Consider the following 14,437-nt stretch of genomic DNA (forward strand, 5'->3'; position numbering starts at 1 on the left):
GCAGTGTTTTCAAAGCAAAGACTCATGACCAGAGCTTTGGCAGAGTACAGGGAATCATAAGAAAGAAGGGAGTTAGTCTGATGGGGAAAGGATAGGAGCTCCACAAGGACCAAATATATCTGGGCACAGGGTCTTTTCTGAGACTGACATTCAACCAAGGACCATGTATGGATATAACCTAGAACCTCCACTCAGATGTAGCCTGTGGTAGCTCAGTAACCAATTGGTTTCCCAAAGTGAGGGGAACAGGGACTATTTCTAACAGGAACTCAATGACTGGCTCTTTGGTCTCCCCACCCCCGAAGGGAGGAGCAGTCCTGTTAGGCCACAGAGGAGGGCTTTGCAGCCAGTCCTGAAGATACCTGATAAAACAGGATCAGATGAATGGGGAGGAGGTCCCCCTATCAGTGGACTTGGAAAGGGGCACGGTGGAGATGAGGGAGGGAGGGAGGGACTGGGAGGGAATGAGGGATCGGGACACGGCTGGGATACAGAGTTAATAAAATGTAACTGATAAAAAAAATAAAAAATAAAAAAAAAAGAAAGTCATAGTTGTATGACTTTGACATTCAATTTAAAATTAAAGAAGGAGTGCTCGCTTCGGCAGCACATATACTAAAATTGGAACGATACAGAGAAGATTAGCATGGCCCCTGCGCAAGGATGACACGCAAATTCGTGAAGCGTTCAATATTTTTAAAGAGAGTTGGTGTTTAAAGAGGATGGGCAAGAATATGCGCAGGTGATCAAAATGCTGGGAAATGGACGGTTGGAAGCAATGTGTTTTGATGGTGTGAAGAGGCTATGCCACATCAGAGAAAAGTTGAGAAAAAAGGTTTGGATAAATACCTCAGACATTATATTGATTGGTCTATGAGACTATCAAGATAACAAAGCTGATGTAATCTTAAAGTATAATGCAGATGAAGCAAGAAGTCTGAAGGCATATGGAGAACTTCCAGAACATGCTAAAATCAACGAAACAGACATGTTTGGTACTGGGGATGATGATGAAATCCAGTTTGATGATATTGGAGATGATGATGAAGACATTGATGATATCTAAGCTGAACTAAGCATTGTTACATTCCATGTTCTCTGAAGATAGTTCTACACACTTGGAATGTTGACCTTCAGCTGTTAAGTAAACTTTATTTAGCATGAGTATGACTTAGTGCAGATTGATGTATTTTTATTCTTTAAAGTATATTTCTTTGAAAACCAAAGATGTTGAGTTAAGTGACACATTAACACTTTGTGCTTATGGATGTAATTGAATTAAGAGTACAGCAGTGTGTACTGTTAGGAGACTGCCTTCCCATTTGTGACTCTTCATTTCTGGCACGTGTTTTGTGCCAGCAGTTCTGCCTGGTAATCATCATGGGCCTGGTAAGCCCTTGGCCAGCCCATTGCTTCGGGTCTTTATAGTCTGGTCATCTGGCTGTGCTTTGAGCCTTCTCATCAGACTTTAGATAATGCCAGGCTACATTTGGAGTCAGACTGCACCTATTTTTCTATGTATAGAGCCAGGCCACCTTTTACATTCAGGTTTTATACATTTTATCCTTTACATGTTGCCACGCATAAATAAGCATTTTATAGTGCAGTTTTAAAATTACATGGGAAGCAATTTTTTGAGTTTTAAAGGTTAGTCAGTGTAGAAATTAAATACTTAGGTTGTAATCTGTTATCTTGAGTTTAGAAACATAATAGTTGACAATGTTTATATGTGATTTTTACTTTTCTAAGGTATACACAAAAATAGAAAATGAAAATAAAGAGAAATAAATATGTTCTGATACTCACATAGAGGAATTTTCAAAGAAGATAGTTGGTAATAGCACATAAAATATTTTTTACTTTGCAAAGTAGGTTGTGTTAAAAAGTCATTTTCAAAAAATTAGCTACTATATTGAGGCTTTGAATGATTTAATTACTATGTATAGGCTAACGTTAATTACATAATTGTATAAACGTCTTCCTTGAACTAAACTTAGGTTAAAGGGAAAGGAGCCACAGCTTTATGAGAAGGTGATTTCTACTTTCTGAATGGTGTTGGTATAAAATTAGTTTTTCTTTTTAATATGTTCATTATCTCTGCTATATAATAAAAATAAACAACTGGGAAAAAAATTAAAGAAGGAGCAGGGAGAAGATGAGGGAGGGAGGGTGGGATTAGGAGGGAATGAGGGAGGGGGACACAGCAGGGACACAAAGTTAACAAACTGTAACTAATATTAAAAAAAATAAAAATGAATAAACATTAAAAAAAAAAGGAAAAAGCAAAGGAAAAGAAAACAGCAAACAAAAACCAGACTGGTGTCCCAGGGCATTCAGATTTATAAAACTGCTATATTTTAACAGATTTGGGAAATAAATTGCTGAAAGGAAATTAATTTATTTAAAAACCAGATAAAAGACTCCTGCTTTTTTTTCTTCTTTGCCTTCCTGTATCAGTGTTACCATTTAAACAAAAGCTTAGAAATATACATATGTTATCAAAACTATGTGAATCCTCTTCCAGGGAGACAAGTTCCTTCTCTCTCTGGAACCAAGGCTTCAGCCTTTCCCTTCCTTCACAATGAGCTTCCTGTGGAAAATATTCATGCTCTGGGTTCTGTTCTTTGTGTTCTAGCCAAAGGCAGTAGCACAAGTGCCTTGAAGAAAAGGAAGATAGAAAAACCTGGAGGGGACAGGAACTCCACAACAGAGCCAAAAAACCTCGGCCCAGGGGTGACCTGCATGTCAGGAGCCGTGACTCAGCGGCCTGCTTTGATAGAGAGATGGCTTTTAGCAGGCCTTTACTAATGGCAGAGAAGAACTTGCAAGTCCATCTCCTTTTGTTTGTGACAACAGGTGGGATAGCTTGTGAGGGTTACACCTCTTCCTCAGGCTCCTTGTGCAAATTAACCTATTGTTCTGAGATGTTTTACTGGCAAAAAGTAACTACTCAAAAAATAAAGTGGTCAGAAGGCTGGAGGCAGAGGAGGCAGGCAGAGACTTGAGACTGGCTGCTGGCACTGCTTGCTGCAGCAGTCTGCCTTTTGCTATGGCTGTCGAGTCTGGACCTTTAAAAAGTTTCCTGTGTGCTGTGTGTTTATTTTATTAATTTTAATCCTCACACCCAATTCAAGAACCGTTCGACTCTGCCCGGCTGGCCCCGGCACCTGCAGGGACAGATACTCCAACCAAGGGCCTTGCATAGAGAGGACCTAGAACACCTACTCAGAGGAAGCCAATAGACTGCTCAATTTCCAGGTGGGTTACCTAGTAAAGGGCACAGGAGTTGTCTCTGGCATGAACTCCATGGTAGGCTCTTTTGATCACCTCCTCCTGAGGGGTGGAGCCTTACCAGGCCACAGAGGAAGATAATGCATTGAGTCCTGATGAGAACAGATAGGCTAGGGTCAGATAAAAGGGGAGGAGCACCTCACCTATCAGTGGACTAAGGAAAGTGCATAGGAGAAGAAGACAAAGAGGGTGGGTATGGCTGGGAGGAGAAGGGGGAGGAGGCTGCAAACAGGGATACAAAATGAATAAACTGTAATAAATAAATAAATACAGAAAAAGAAAAAAAGCATTCAAAATAATGCTTTATACAAATATAAAGTATTTTTGTATTTAGAACAAAAAATTGTTCTAAATTTAAAGCTTTGATGGCAGATAGATAGATAGATAGATAGAGATATAGCTAATAAAATACATAAAATTGATTTTAAAAAAGAGTATCAGCACAGTCACACTGGGACTTTTGTGTTACTATCTGGACCCTTATTTTCAGAAGTTATTTGTCATTTTTAATGGAAATATTTCCTCCAAAAGATTTGCCCATTTCTTCATGTACAGTTGCCTTATTAGTCCACTTGGCTTTGACATTTTGAATACCTTTCTATTAGGTGGTCATGAAGATAAGGCAGAGAGCCAATTCATGTACACCTTGACCAGGTTCGAGCCCAAATGTATGAGGAAAGAGACTTCATTTTTTTGAGTGCAGTATTTAAGGAAACTCATGTTAAGTGTCTGTTTAACTTAAGAACTGTTTCTGGAAAACTTGCTTTTAATCAGGCTTTTGACTACTGACAGTTAATGAAAGACTCTGAAGAGAATGGGCCAGAGTGAAAGAATGTTGAGGTTGCTATTGGCTCCTGTCAAATGGAGAGGAGGGTGCAACAGACACAATCCACTCTAAGAAAAAATTTTCCCAAACTATATTACCCCTGATAGACTACTTGTACAACATTCTCACTATGGGGCCTAGGGAGCAATACAAAGCATGGTCCTGTCCCAAGGATACTTGTGAAAAGTTCTAAAGATTTTACCCACATATATGAAAATAAAGCCAAATATCGTAAAACTATCTTTGATAAAGGGTTCTTAGTGACACCAAAATTCTTGGAAACATAGATGACTATTTTTTAAAAAATTAGAACTAATGATCAACTAGGAAAGGGTCTTGCACACAATGAATACTAGCCAATGGAATTCATCACAGAAGTTACAAAAAATTAGTTAAATACATAATGAACTCCTGGTTGTCCTGTAAAGAATGATGAGTCTTTATTTCTTTTCATAACAATGCTCTCTAGCAGGGGCATAAATAGAAAGTAGATTCTTCTATATGGTAATATAATTTATAACCAACTTCAAACCCCCCTTTGCTGTTCACATAGCCTTCTGTCACCAAAGAACAGCAATCTCCCAATGGCCATATGAAAACAGGGTGTAGGAAAAAGAAAGAAGGGAGTGTATGCTGGGAGAGATAGAAGTTCATTTTATATTATGTGTGAAATTTGAGGTATATCTTGGCATCTTCAGATTTAAGTTGGCATTAATAAGGGGTGAAGTAATGTCAATCAAGCAGGCTCCTAATTCCAGCACACTGGATAGTGAGACCAGAAGTGTTTATGGTGAGGGGAAATTCAGAGACCAAAAGAACCATTACAGAACATCACAAAATCAACAAACCCACCGAAATATAATCAGTTGTCTGTGGATAGCTTTATATTTCATCTTCTCAACTTCAACTAGGCATTAAACTTTGATAATTTCATTTTCTAAAAGAAAAAAAAATCTTTGTGGGATTATCTTAAGCATTATTTTTCAGTGATAACAGACAGTAAATGAGATGCATCAAAGTGAAGGGTACCATGTTAAGATCTTGGCACATCTTTTTGAAGATTCTTTGAGGGTTTTCATAGTCACAGTTTAGATCATACCATAAAGTATAGAAACACACACACACACACACACATACCAGTATTTTCTTTCAGCCTCCATATAATCTCTGGATCAGTCTTTAGAAACACAGTGAGAAATGCAGTAGTTGTGTTGATGCATTTCTCTCCTAAACTTGCACAGCAGGATTTGACTATCAATTTGTTTGTAGTACCAGAAATTATGATCTTATCAGAATGGGATTCAAAACAACTTTTGATGATGCAGAGGGTAAACAGCAAAAAAAAAAAAAAAAAAAAAAAATATTTCTGTTACCAATCAAATGTTTTCAAATGAAAAAGGCAACTTCTTTCAGAAAAAGCAATGGTGATCCAGTGTTCTATATAGGCTGACTATGCTACAAACCTAGATATCTAAGTCAATACAGAAATTTTAAAAATTGAAATCATTTTACCCCAAAGCAAGTGAAGTTGTCTATTTTTTCCTTCTACTTAGCATGATGCAGAAAATAATGTGCATTTAATGTTGGACTAATAATTCCATCCAAATGAATTTTTTTTGCAACTATACATCCTCTTGTATGTACACACACAAAGGATTTGCTCAATTCAACTCTCCTGACATCTCATTTTGCTGAGAATGTGTTGGACTTACTGATGTAGTAAGTTAATAGCCAAGAACATTGTCTTTCCCCCTAGAGAGTTTTTCAAAACCCTTTTGTCAAGTTGAGATATGGAGAGTACTGGGTCAAGGAAATCAGGCCATAAGCCAAGATCATCTGAGCCAATATAAGCAGCACAGAACCAGGGGCTAGAAAGGAACAAGGTTCAAGGTAAAGTAGGTTTCATAGGCAGGAAGCCCACTCAGAAATAAACAGTTGGAGATTAGAGAACATAGAGGAACTGAGAGTGTAGAGACAGCAGGCAAGCAAAACAAAACACATGGCCATGGTCTTTGGAGCTAAAGCTAATACCTATCCTAGGTACAGAATCTTTTATCTCCATACTTTTGTTCAAATAGTCAGCAAGTGCTTTCTCTAGAGGGGTAAAATGTGTCCTTCTAGTACAGTTGCTAAACATGTGAAAAGATTAGATTTGGAAGAATGTTTAGAGATTTTTTTTAATTGACCCTATCACTTTTTAGATGAAAACAATTGAAGCTTATTGGCAGAGTGAATCTATAAAACAAAACAAAAACAGCAACATGGTAGGAAGGCAGACACCACTAATTTAGTGTTCTGATACCACTGCCATTTTCATAATAGGCTTCTGCCTGGCTTCTACCTAGTCTTTGGATGTCAAACATGACTGAGAGAACTAAGATATTTACTGAGCCCATAGGTCTTTGCCCTGACTGGATAAATAAGGGGAAAAAAAAGCTAAGCAAACTTACAAGAATGATGAGTAGTTAAAATGGAGGTTCTAGTCAGTCACCACAGGAACAAAATATAACAATAGAAACTATTATTGAGACTTTATGGCAATTCATCAAGACAATTTCTGTTAACTCAAAACACTTCATCCTCTACTAGACATCACACCATTTACCACAATGAACCATCACACCATTTACCACAAGCCATTAGTGATGACTTGAATTTGTAGATCAAGTTTAAGCCATCACTAATTGTTGAAAACGTTCTTTTTTATCTTTCTTTGAAGCCTATGCTGTACTACTTCTCAATAGTATAGGCAAGGACCATTCCCTTGTTCTTTGCATCCTCAAAAAAGAGTTATTGAACACACACACACACACACACAGAGAGAGAGAGAGAATAAGAGAGAGTGAATAAGAGAGAGAGAGAAAATGTTTAAGGTACTCACCATTTGTTTTTGTTCTTTGTACCCCTTCCTACTCTTTTTCTACCTGACATCTCTCTTTCTATTCTTAAAAATTATTCTTATCCAAATGTATCAATGTATTTTTCCAAGTCTTCTTCATTCCTAGGTTGATTGATGTTACTATTTACCATGAAGTCTTAATGTTTCCTGGGTATTAAACACCAGTGTTTTCTGAAGTTTTAAACATCTCGGACATCAAAATTAAATGTATCATTATTTCATTCATTTTTAATCTACCTTAAAATTAAATGTCTCACTATTTCATTCACTTTTCATCTACCTTTGGACCTAGGTAAAAAAATGCATTTTTTTTTTACTTTAGTTATACTCACTATCAAATGTAATTAAAAACATAACTTAATGACTTCAGTATCTAATTTAAATTTAAAAAGTTTTGAGTAAAAAGACCCCTCTTTGAGAAAGAAAAAGACTTAGAATAAAGACTGCATAAGAACATCGTGGTAGTAAGAAGCTCCTTTCTTTTCTAGGTGCATACTAACTCTAAGGCAATTGTGTCCCAGTCTATTAAACACTGCTACATATTCTAATAAATGAATTATAAGTGATGGGTTCTTCTGGTTCAAAGCCAGTCAATTTCTTTATGGCCTTGTTTATAAACCTTAATAACTCATTCAGTTGATTTGAGACTATAATCTCAGAGTAAGCAAAGACACAGATGTTTTCAACAGTGTACTTCTGGTTTTAAGTAGATATTTAACCTGTGGGATGAATGATAGGAAAGGCTAATGTAAGGAATTAAAAGTCAATGTGAAGGAAAAAAATAAAATATGGCGGCATGGGGATCGGGCCTAAGCCTATACACTCACATGCACATACATGTACATATACATGCAGAGGAGGAGAAAGAAATATAAATTCAATATCAAAATAAGACAATTTCAGCAAAGGAACCCTCAAAGATCTTTACAACACCCTTGGATTTTCTTTCCTTTCTTAAACATGTAATTTACTACTGGTTTAACTTTTTAATTGTTGGTACTAGAATCTAGGTCATGATACAGTTTCAGCAAAGAAACCCTCATAGATCCTTACAACATCCTTGGATTTTTTTTTCTTTTCTTAAACATTTAATTTACTACTGGTTTAACTTTTTGCATTGTTGGTACTAGAATCTAGGTCCTTGCATATGCTAAGGAGGAATTCTCAAGCTGAGCTATATCTATAGGCATCATTTGCCTTCTTAATACAGTCAAAAGATGGCATGAACTATAAGACATTTTGAATGAGGCATTCCCTATTTACAAATAATAAATACACCCTTAATCTCCCCCTGAAGTAGAACAGAGTTGATTACACACAGAAAGTGACATTTAAAGTAACAGAATTCTTAAATATATCTTACAGCTGAAGGTAGTATCCCTCCATGCTCTGTATGTCTTGACATTAACTGATTACACTATAGCATGTAGTTCAGGACACTCTCACCAGTGTTCATAAGAGATGTATGCCCTGATTCTAGATTTCCTTCTTGGGAGATGAATAAGCCTCTTGAAATAGACAAACTTGAGTACATAAAGCACAGCAGGAAATTGAATAGCTTTTATCTTGACATCATGACTATCCTCTCCCCTTTTCATCTTATCTCGTAAAAGTCAAATCTAAGTGTGATCCCAGAGAAGAAAGGATGATCTCTGGTTTATGGGAGCAGTAAGGACAAGAAAATGTTAACAACTTCCTGAGAATGAAAGAAATAAAATTAAAGTCATTCTGACTGATGTTACACAATTTACAGATTCCTATGGTAGATATTCAGACATCAACTCAATGTAATAGGCTTTATTGGTATGCTAAAGACAAGTATTTTGTTGCATTCACTGAAAAGGTCGACTGTAAAAGCAACAGTTTATGTGTACTTTAACTTTGAAAGCAAGGAAGGCAAGAGTGAGTTTTGGGGAAAGAAAAGGTGACTCAAACCAGGGAAAGGGAGTATCTCCAGCAGACATCACAACCAGATGTGATCCTGAGGAGTCTCAGAGTTCTGAATATGATTTTTAAAAAGTATGGCTCTAGAAGCTCAGATATCCTGCAATGCCTAGAGATCTATAAACTACATACAATACTAGACAAATCCACTCATTGTTTCAGGAGGCTCACACTGATCCTAGAGCCATAACTATGAATTGACAGGAACATTCAAGAAATAATGGGGACCTGGAGAGATAGCTCAGAGGTTAAGAGTACAGTCTGCTCTCTCAGAGGTCCTGAGTTAGATTCCCAGCAACAACATTGTGGTTCCCAACCATCTATACTGAGATCTTATGCCCTCTTCTGGTGTGCAGGTGTACATGCAGATAGAGCACTCATATATATATTCATATATATATATATATATATATATATATATATATATAAGCATATTTTAAAAAAAGAAATATTGGATCTGGAAAGCCTATATTTAGCATGCATAAGTATTAAGACTCATAGATCTCATATGTGAACAACCCTGAGAGTAAAGAAAGCCAGAAAAATATTTTCCAAGAGAATGATACTGGAAGAGGCAAGCTTGGAAGTGTTCTAAGGGAATCCCTTTATCATTCGGGGCAACCAAGATGCTCACCAAAAATAATCCCAACCACAGATGAATACAAAGTTATGAAATTAGAAACCTTTACAAAAATGTTAGCTACAAAGAGAGTGCTTCTATTAACACAAATGAGAAAAAGACCCATTTCATGAAGTAAGGATATTAGAATATTTTGAAAGTTGTTAAAAGAGTTTAAGCAGTGTTTCAATATTAAAATCAAAGAATGTAGAAAAAATGTGGCCCAGAAAATATCACTGGTGGTAAATGGTGGTTTATATAAAAATTGTAGTTCAGAGATGGGGGACAGCCATATTGAATATCGAGTTGTTGCACTTGAGAAATTCTTAGAAAGTCCTGGTAGAGGAAGATATTAAGATGTGTAGAAAAGAGAATTCCTTTTCTGTTTTTACCCTTGCTTGTAGTTTTTTCATATCTGCTAAGTCAATCTCGGGAACTTTCAAAGCTCTTCAAGGAGTAATTATATGGATCTGAAATGCAAAATAGAATCTCTCATCAATGTCATCAAAGCATGTCAGTCACATAACTGAAAAATATGTGAAGCTCTAAAGTTAATTTGTTGTCTTACTTTCAACTTTCTCATTAATGTCAATGAAGATATAGATCAATACTCATATTTGTTCTTCACTAGTTTTTCATTGCAAAGATTCTATACATAATAATTCTACAAATAAATGAAAACATTCTATGGCAATCTACTGAGCATACAACACTCAAAATAGAACATCACATTTATTTTGATAATTATGTGTAAATTGTGTTTCTCCTCTTTTATTAACAGTGAAATGTGTATGAAACATGCATAGTTATTTCTAAGATAACAAATGTTAAATATTTATCAGTAAACTACTGATGTATACCATTGCTATTCAGACAAGTTTGTAATAATGAGATGTTGATCCCATCACTCTACAACTGCTAACTTTTCTTCCCGTCTACTTACCCATTCACCACATATCCCCACAGGCACACAAAACCTATTGCTACTACAGTCACTAGAAACTTCTTTGTAGTTTAATTTTCTTATGTCATAATCAAAATTTGAAAACTACAGGCTTAATGGGCTTGGGACCCAGTAGGAAGATTGCCCTGGTTCAATAACCAGAAGAGGAGAGTTTAGAAGACAGGGGAGGAAGAGATAAGTGGTAAGAGGGCTGAAGGAAAGGGAAAAGGGGAAAGGAGGGGAGAAGAGATGAGAATCGTTTGCTTAGGCTCTAGTGCCCAAGACAATTGAGCGAGATATAAGTATTTGTGCTGACACTTTAGAACCATTCCTCCTGAACACATCATTATCTTTAATATGTTTTGAGACAAAATCAGGTAAAGTAATAGTTGTAAGAATAATGAAGCTTGTTATGGTTTCTAAGTTTTCAAGGCCTCAAGTCAACTTATCAAAAGTTGGTGCTCAGAGAGCTCTTTGAGAAAAAAAAATTGAAGAGAAACTAAGGCAAAGGAGAATCAATCCAGTCCATGTCATGTACTCCACTTTCAAAACAAACAAGAAAAAAAAAAAAGAAAACACTCACTTAACTTACTATTTTAGTACTGAGGAACCAATGGACAAAGTTTTTTTTTTTTAATTTGTAGTCTTCTGACTGCTTACATGTAAATATGAATTGACTATCTCTGTTAATTAGACACACAGTGACAGAATAAGTTTCAAACTGTCTTGAGGCAAAACAAGCAGTAGTTAACAGATACCATTTCTACATACAATTTGGCACATAGGGTAAGTATCAGAGATACCTAAAGAAATTCTGTTTTAAATTAATTGCCCATCAATGCAGAGATCCTTTTCATGCCTCTTAGAAGAGGAAATACCCACTCCTTAACACATACTAAACATAACGATTTGATAAAAGATCCCTTGGGAACTCTCCTTCCAATGTGGCAGATGATGTTTGAACATTTTTACTGTTTGGGGTCATCAACATAAGGCCTCAGGATATTTACTCAGCAATATACAAAATAAATTGGTGAAATATCTGCCTCTTGTGTTTATTTAACAAGGATCTTTCTGATGGGAAGAGAAAAAATTACAAGATAAATTGCTTCGGTGGCCAGTGCTTTGGATGCAGTGTCAAGGGAAAGGACAGATACTGTCATTTTTAATAGACCACTCCAAGGAGCCCCCTTTTCTACACACTACAATAATTGTCTTCATTAAAATCATGCCAGTCATGGGCACCCACATACTAAAAATTACTTAAAGAAAGTTCAGTATATGTTTTTCAACATATCCCAGAACAATAACCAATATATCTATAATTGAATATGCTGGTAGTTTCAGTGATTAGAATCTCTAATAATAAAGTTTATTACAATAATAAAATAACAAAGTGTATTCATTTTTCTGTGGTCTGATTTATTGTTTCTTAAATACCTTCAATGTCATGAGAATGAAAGGCATAAAAGTATAGAAAAAAAACATATTTAAGTTTAGAAAACTTAGGGTATTTTCAGGTAAACCATACATATTCGAAATGCAATCTTAAAGAAAATGCTGAAAATATCTTTTCCCACAGGCATTCAAAAATAAAAGAAAACAAGACTGACATGGTAAAAATGAAAATATATTTGCCTCAAGTAAGGGGAACAGGGACTATCTCTGACAGGAACTCAATGGCAGGCTCTTTGACTCCCCACCCCCCAAGGGAGGAGCAGTTCTGCTAGGCTACAGAGGAGGACTTTGCAGCCAGACCTGAAGATACCTGATAAAACAGGGCCAGACGAAAGGGGAGGAGGTACTCCCAATCCGTGGACTTGGAAAGGGGCAGGGAGAAGCTGAGGGAGGGAAGGTGGGATTGGGAGGGGATGGGGAAGCGAGATGCAGTGGGGATGCAGAGTTAATAAAATGTAACTAATGATAATAAACAAACAAACGAAAAGATCATATCAGACACCTCCTCAAATTGAATTTTCCATGCAAGATCAAGTGTGAGAAGGCGGAAGACACTGGGATAAATTCTAATATGTTTGCGATCATTAAACACAATCATATGCAGTTTCATTCTTTGAGCTCCCCCAAACTACCACCATCTTCCAATCTCATTGCATACGTAAAAAATTGCTTAACATAAGTTAGGCCATCAGCTCAGGGGCAATAGTCAAGACAGATCTAAGTATAAGGTCACAATTTCTTGAATCTTAGTCCACTGTACGTTCTATTATGACTACATATTTTTGAATTTATTTTATTCTTATCAGTTACATTTTATTAACTCTGTATCCCAGCCTTGTCCCGCTCCCTCATTCCTTCCCAGTCCCTCCCACCCTACCTCATCTCCACTGTGCCCCTTTCCAAGTCCAATGATAGGGGGGGACCTCCTCCCCATTCATCTGATCCTGTTTTATCAGGTATCTTCAGGACTGGCTGCAAAGCCCTCCTCTGTGGCCTAACAGGACTGCTCCTCCCTTGGGGATGGGGAGGCCAAAGAGCCAGTCATTGAGTTACTGTTAGAAATAGTCCTTGTTCCCCTCACTTTGGGAAACCAATTAGTTACTGAGCTATCACATGCTACATCTGAGCAGAGGTTCTAGGTTATATCCATACATGGTCCTTGGTTGAATGTCAGTCTCAGAAAAGACCCTGTGCCCAGATATATTTGGTCCTTGTGTAGCTCTTATCCTTTCCCCATCAGACTAACTCCCCTTCTTTCTTATGATTCCCTGTACTCTGCCAAAGCTCTGGTCAAGAGTCTTTGCTTTGAAAACACTGCTAGTTAGAGTCTTTCAGATGCGCTCAGTAGACTCCTGTCATACGTTCAATGCACATCCCATCTGTCTTTCTAAATGAGGATTGATCATCTTATCCCGTGTCTGCCCTCTTGATTATCTTTTTTAGGTGTATAGATTTCATTATGTTCATCATATCTTATAGGTTTATATAAGTGAGTATATACCGTGTTTGTCTTTCTCCTCCTGGGATATTTCACTCAGAATGATCTTTTCTAGATCCCACCATTTGCCTGCAAATGTCATGATTTCCTCCTTTTTGATTGCTGAGTAGTATTCCATTGTGTAAAAATACCACAATTTCTGTACCCATTCCTCCGTTGATGGACATCTGGGTTGTTTCCAGGTTCTGGCTATTACAAATAAAGCTGCTATAAACATGGTTGAGCAAGTATCCCTTTTGTGTACTTGAGCAAACTTTTGGTATAGACATAGCAGTGGTATAGCTGGGTCTTGAGGAAGCACTATTCCTAATTGTCTTAGAAAGTGCCAGATAGATTTCCAGAGTGGTTGTACCAGTTTACATTCCCACCAGCAATGGAGGAGGGTTCCCCTTTCTCCACAACATCTCCAGCATGTTTTGTCATTTGAGTTTTTCATCTTGGCCATTCTGATGGGTGTAAGGTGATTCTCAGCTTCATATGGAGAAACAAAAAACCCAGAATCTCCAAAACAATCCTGTACAACAACAGATCATCTGGAGGTATCTCCATTCCCGATCTCAAGTTGTACTACAGAGCAATAGTAATAAAAACTGCATGGTATTGGCATAAAAACAAAAAGGAGGATCAATGGAACCGCATAGAAGACCCAAAAATAAACCCACACACCTATAAATACTCACTTTTTTACAAAGAAGCCAAAACCATTCAATGGAAAAAAGACAGCATCTTCAACAAATGGTGCTGGTCCAACTGGATGTCCACATGCAGAAAAATGAAAATAGATCTATATCTATCACCCTGCACAAAACTAAAGTCCAAGTGGATCAAAGACCTCAGTATAAAACCAGATACTCTAAATCTGTTAGAAGAAAAAGTGGGGAACAGCCTAGAACTCATTGGCACAGGAGACAACTTCTGAACAGAACTCCAACTGCACAGGCTCTAAGAGCAACAATCAA

At 36.9% G+C, this 14,437-nt stretch overlaps 1 protein-coding gene and 1 non-coding gene across 2 annotated transcripts in view; both read left to right on the top strand.

The window, feature by feature from the left end:
- The window catches only part of Il1rapl2 (interleukin 1 receptor accessory protein like 2), a 768,417-nt gene that overhangs the window by 680,035 nt on the left and 73,945 nt on the right, over positions 1-14,437 (top strand). The window lies entirely within an intron of this gene.
- On the top strand, positions 592-698 carry LOC132650290 (U6 spliceosomal RNA). The gene has a single exon (XR_009588657.1). It is a non-coding gene; the product is annotated as a U6 spliceosomal RNA (small nuclear RNA).

This window comes from Meriones unguiculatus, chromosome X, assembly GCF_030254825.1.
Source record: "Meriones unguiculatus strain TT.TT164.6M chromosome X, Bangor_MerUng_6.1, whole genome shotgun sequence".
Taxonomy (NCBI): Eukaryota; Metazoa; Chordata; class Mammalia; order Rodentia; family Muridae; genus Meriones; species Meriones unguiculatus.